At 37.6% G+C, this 6,232-nt stretch overlaps 1 pseudogene; it reads right to left on the bottom strand.

Annotated features, from left to right (window-relative positions):
* Positions 1 to 4,077: 4,077 nt before the first annotated feature.
* LOC118848920 lies at positions 4,078 to 4,629 on the bottom strand (annotated as a pseudogene).
* Between the last annotated feature and the right edge of the window lie 1,603 nt (positions 4,630 to 6,232).

The raw sequence follows: 6,232 nt of genomic DNA, 5'->3' as shown, positions 1-6,232 counted from the left end.
AACTGCTTCCATTTTATGGGTGAGCTCATATCACTCACATTCACATTCACATTTATGTTTACTGTGTATTTCCATCCACCCCATTTTCTTCTGTTTATCTTTATTTTTCTCTTTTTATCCTGTTCCTCCTTGAAAGTCCATTTTGTTTCTAACCACTGCCTCCCTTATTCTATCCTCCATTTCATCTTCCCTCTCTCCTTTCTCTTATCCCCTTTCCCTCCTATAAAAGCTCTTCATTGAACATCTCTTTTGTGTGAGAAAATTTCCCCCCTTCTACCTTTCCCTTCCCACTTCTTCTAGTGCATCCCTCTTTCTTATCCTTATATTCTGAGATCATTACAACATATTCAACTCATATCCATTCCCTCTGTCTACGTAAATGCCTTTTAACTGCCCAATTAACGATAAAGTTTTAGGAGTTACATATATCAACTTTCTACATAGGAATATAAATAGTTTGACCTTATTGAGTCCCTTATGGTTTCTGTTTCTGGTTTGCCTTTTCATGTTTCTTTTGAGACTTCTGTGTGAGTGTCAAGTTTTCTATTCAGTTCCAGTATTTTAATGAGAAATGCTTAGAAACTCTCTATTTCATTAAATATCCTTTATTTTTCCAGAAGGATTATACTGAGTTTTTATAAGTAGTTTATTCTTGGTTATAATCCTCAGTTGTTTGTCTTCTGGAATATGATATTCCAAGCCCACCACTCCCTTAAGGTGGAAGCTGCTAAGTCTCATGTGATCATGACTGTGGCTCCATGATTGCTTCCTTCTATCTACTTGCAACATGTTCTCATTGACCTGGGAACTCTGGAATGCAGCTATAATATTCTTGGAAGTTTTCATTTAGGGATCTCTTTATGGAGTTTTCCTTCATAGTTCTTTTCAATATGATTTATAGGCTCTTTATTTTTTTATCATGGCATTCTGGTAGTCTGATTACTCTTAATTTATCTCTCCTCAAACTAATTTCCAGGTCTGTTATTTTTTTCAGTGATATATTTCATATTGCTTCTATTTTTAAATTATTTTTTAATTTTTTATTGTTTCTTGATGTGTCATGGAGTTATTAGCTTCTATTTACCTAATTCTAATTTTTAAGATATTATATTGTTCAGTGAGCTTTTATATCTACTCCCATTTGGCCAATTCTGATTTTTACATTCTTTTTTTTTAATTTAGCATTTAATTTTTTTCCCAATTACATGTAAAAACAATATCTAACACTTGTTTCTGAAATTGAGTTCCAAATTCTCCCTCATTACCCAACTTCCCCCCACCCCAACATTGAGAAGGCAAGCAATTTCCTATAGGTTATACATATATAGTCATGCAAAACATATTTCTTTATCAGTCATGTTGTAAAAGGAAACATAAACTGAAATAAAAACTCAAGGAAAAAAAGAAAGTAAAAAAGTATGCTTTGATATGTATTCAGACTCCATCAGTTTTTTCTCTAAGGATGGATGATATTTTTCATCACAAGTCCTTCAGAGTTGTCTTGGATCATTTCATTATATTGTTGAGAAAACCTAAATCATTTACAATTGATCATTTTATAATATTGCTGTTACTGTGTGCAATGTTCAAATGGCTTTACTCATTACATTTTTCATCAGTTCATGTAAGTCCAGGTTCTTCTGAGAGTATCTAACTCATAATTTCTTATGCACAATAGTAATCTATCACAATCATATACCACAAATTGTTCAGCCATTCTCAAATTGATGGGCATCTCCTCAATTTCCAATTCTTTGCCACCAGAAAAGAGCTGTTATAAATATTTGGGCGTAGTATCAAATTGCCCTACATAATGGTTGAATCACTTTACAAATCCACTAACTGCATTGGTGCCTCCATTTTCCTGCATTCCCTCCAACATTTGTTACTTTCCTTTCCTGTCCTACTAGCTAATTTAGTAGGTATGAGGTAGCACCTAAGAATTGTTTTAATTTGCATTTCTCCAATCAATAGTGACTTAGATATTTTCATTTTAAATACGGCTATACATAGTTTTGACTACTTCATCAGAAAACTGACTGTTCATAGTTTGTTTTTGTTGGGTTTTTTTTTGCTTGTCAGTTGGGGAATGGCTCTGAATTTTATAAATTTGATTCAGTTCTCTATATATTTGAGAGATGAGCCCTTTATCAGAGAAATTTGCTTGATTTTTTTTCCACAATTATGACTGCTAACTGTATTTGCTTCCATCCTGTTTCTCCACTGTTTATTTTATTCTCCCTCTCCTTTCACCTTGCCCTTCCTCAAAAGTGTTTTGCTTCTGGCTCCTGCTTCTCCCAGTCCATTCTCCTTCCTAAAAGCACAACCACCTTCCTCTTTGAGATAATTCTGATGAGAATAAGATTTAAACATTCCCAGTCACCTCCTCTTCTTCCCCTCCACTGTAAAAATTCTTTCTTGACTTATGTAAGATTATTTACCCCCATCTACCTCTCCCTTTCCCTTTCTTGTAGTGCATTCTTCTTTCTCACACCCTAATTTATTTTTTTAGATATCATCCCATCATATTCAACTCACACCTGTGCCTTCTCTCTACATATACTACTTCTAACTGCTGTAATAATGAGAAAGTTCCTATGAATTACTAGCATCATCTTCTCATGTGGGAACGTAAATACTTTTAACCTTATTAAGTCCTTTATAATTTATTTTTTTCCCTGTTTATTTTTTATGCTTCTCTTAAGCCTTGTATTTGAAAGTTAAATTTTCTGTTCAGTTCTGGTCTTTTCATCATCAATGCATAAAAGTCCTCTATTTTATTGAATATGTATATATTTTTTTTTACCTCTGAAGGATTGTACTCAGTTTTGCTGAGTAGGTGATTCTTGGTTGTAATCCTAGGTCATTTGTCCTCCAGAATATCATATTCCAAGCTCTCTGATCCTTTTATATAATATATGCTAAATTTGGGTTATCTTGACTGTGCGTCCATAATACTTGAATTGTTTGTTTCTGGCTGCTTGCAATATTTTCTCCTTGACCTGGGAGACCTGTAATTTGGCTATAATATTCCTTGAAGTTTTCATTTTTGGATCTCTTTCAGGAGGTGATCAGTGGAGTAGTTTGATTTCTATTTTACCCTCTGGTTCTAGAATGTCAGGGTAGTTTTCTTTGATAATTTCTTGAAAGATGATGTCGAGGTACTTTTTTTTAATCATGTTTTTCAGGTAGTCTAATAATTTTTCTAATGATCTCTACTGGATCTATTTTCCAGATCAGTTGTTTTTCCAATGAGATATTTTACATTGTCTTCTATATTTTTTTTCATTCCTTTGGTTTTGTTTGTTTCTTGATTTCTCATGAAGTCATTATCTTCCATTTGCTGAATTCCAACTTTTAAGCAATTATTTTCTTCAGTTACTTTTGTACCTCCTTTTCCATTGGGCCAATTCTACTTTTTAAGGATTTTTTTTTCTGCCATTAATTTTTGTACTTCTTTTTTGCCTTTGGCCAATTCTGCTTTTCAATGAATTCTCCTCATCAGCATTTTGTATCTCTTTTACCATTTGGCCTCTTCTGTTTTCTAAAGGTGTTATTTTCTTCAGTATATTTGTGTGTCTTTTACCAAGTTGTTGACTCATTTTTCATGATGTTCTTGCATCACTCTTTTCTCTTCCCAATTTTTCCTCTACCTGTCTTACTTGATTTTCAAAGTGCTTTTTGAGCTCTTCCATGGCCTGAGAACAACTCATATTTTTCTTAGAGGCTTTAGATATAGGAGCTTTGATTTTTTTTTCTTCTTCTTTTCATCTTTTTCTCAGTGTGTGTTTTGATCTTCCTTGTCATCATAGTAACTTCTAATGGTCAGAGGTTCGTGTTTTTGTTTTTGTTTTGTTTTTTTTTTCCTGTTGTTTGCTCATTTCCCCTGTCTGTTTCTTGATTTAGAACTGTTTTGTTTTTTTTTTCATCAGTACCAAGTCACATTATTGGGATGTAAATGGTGGTAGTTTTTTGGTGCAGATTACGAAAAAGTCAGATGATTGAAATATTCATGCACTGAAAGACAGTAGGAGTCATGCCCACAGTTCCCAGGTGTGAGGGCAAGCCAGGTCTGGCTTAGCTCTCCTTGTCACTGTCTCCAAGGGTATACTTGTCAAAAAGATATTCTGCCATGCCAGAATGGGGGGGGGGGCATTTTGCACAGGTTGGTTACATGATAACCCAGTTGTTTGATGGACTTTACCTGTTACTCCAGGTAGGGGGTTTCAGTTAAATCACATAAATGGGGGTCATTCTTGTCAGTTGACAGCTTGTGCAATTCCAGTAATGACTGACTGACATTTTTTCCAAGTGCAGAACACACTCCATTGCATTCAGCCCACTCTCCCAGTCATCTCAGTCTGGTTTCTTGATGTCTTGCAGGAAGATGTGGCCACCGCATTGGTTTTGCAATTTCATCAGCTTCTCAGCATGCTCCCTCTCCTCCTGGCACTGGTGCAGGAAATACTTGGCAAAGTTCTTCAACACCACATCATCTTGGTCAAAGTAGTGAGACATGGACAGGTAGACGTAGGAGGCATAGAACTCCAGGTTGATCTGCCGGTTGATGGCAGCCTCGGAGTCCTGGTGGTAGTTCTGTTGCACCTGAGAGGGGAACAAGGTGGTCATGGCTGAGGTGATGGAGGTGGTGGGAGGAGGTGTTGTGCAGCCACTGAGGCTTGGGTGGAGGGAGGCAGCCAAGGGGAGGGGGGAGGAGAGGGGAGGAGGGAGCGGTGGGCGTCTACTGCTGGAATGGTAGGACAGAAGAAGTGTTGGTTAATGGAGGTGAAGGTGGAGAGGTGGCTAAGGGCAGCTCTCAAGCAGTGGTTCCATCCAAGCACTGTTGAAGCAGGAAATCGCAGCGACTTTCCTTCCCTGCCCGTCTGGCCAGAATTCTGTTTTTAAAGTGGGGCTCTTTTTCTAGGGTGGAAGGTGCACTGTCTCAAGTTTCAGGGATTTTGTGCAGCTGTTTACAGAGACCTGTAAGTTTTCAGTTCTTCCAAGGTGATGTCATCTAAAGTGAGGTGTTTACTACTTTTCTGGCCTCTGCTCTGGTCTGTGAGTGACCACAAGCATTCTTTTTTGCTCTGGAACTGTGATGAGTGTGCCTGCTCTTTTGGAGGTACAAACTCTGGTGTGGTAATGGTCCTTCTTGCACTGAAACTGCCACACAGGACAGCAACTCAGATGTGAGTATGGGCAAAGCATCAGAGTTCTCCTCCCAGTGCCAGCAAAGAGACCCCAGAATTTGCTTCTGATCAAATGTTTGACATCCTTACCATCTGTGGGCTGAGATCTCTGTAAGCAGCTGCTACCACTGTTGATTTAGTTGCTCCCAAGACCTGCTCCTGGTTGCTGAGGCCCAATCTGTGCCCCACTCTCAGTCAAGTGAGACAGACCTTTCCTGCTGACACTCTGAATTGTCTTGATCTGGAAAATTATTTCGTCCCATGTTTTTGTGGGTTCTGCCACTTCAAAATTAGTTTTAGGGCATTATTTCAAGGTCTTTAGAGGAGTTGAGGGTAGAACTCAGGTGAGTGCCTGCCTTTTCTCCACCATCTTGGCTCTGCCCTCTTAAGTCCTTTTCTTCAGTGGATGTTTGTACTTCCTTTTCCATTTGGCCTTTTCTGCTTTTTCAGGTGTCATTTTCTTCAGTATTTTTGTGCTTCTTTTGTCAAGGTATTAGCACTTTTCTTTCATAATTTTCTTGTGTCACACTAATTTCTTTCCACAATTTATTTTCCTCTATCACTCATCTCTTTCTTTAATTCTTCCAAGAATTAGTGTTGAGCTTATGTCCAATTAGCATTTTTATTTGAGGCTTTCCTTGTACATTTTTTCATGTTTTTTTCTTAGTTTGTGTCTTGGTCCACCGTGCTATGTAGTAGTTTTGTTTTTTTTTTTTTTATGCTCAAGTTCTTTTGTTGTTGTTTTCTCATTTTCCCAGCCTATTTCTTGAATTTGTACTCTGTATTAATGTTAAGCTCTATTCAGTGAAGGGTAGGGAGTCCCTGTCTCAGTCTTCAGGCTTTCTCATGGTCCTGTTTTCAGAACTAGTTCTGAGAATCTACAAGTTTTCAATTCTTCCAAAGTGGTATGATCCATGTAGAGGTGTGGTCATTTCTCTCTTAGCCTGCACTCATGTCTTTACCTAGGAAGGGTCCCTGGAGACCATCTCCATTCATCCTGATCTATATTTTGCCACCAGACCCAGATGGCTCCAGAAGAGAAA

Source organism: Trichosurus vulpecula, chromosome 4 (assembly GCF_011100635.1).
Source record: "Trichosurus vulpecula isolate mTriVul1 chromosome 4, mTriVul1.pri, whole genome shotgun sequence".
Lineage (NCBI taxonomy): Eukaryota > Metazoa > Chordata > Mammalia > Diprotodontia > Phalangeridae > Trichosurus > Trichosurus vulpecula.
Note: the sequence above shows the minus strand (reverse complement) of the source record. Positions and strands in the feature narration are given on the sequence as shown.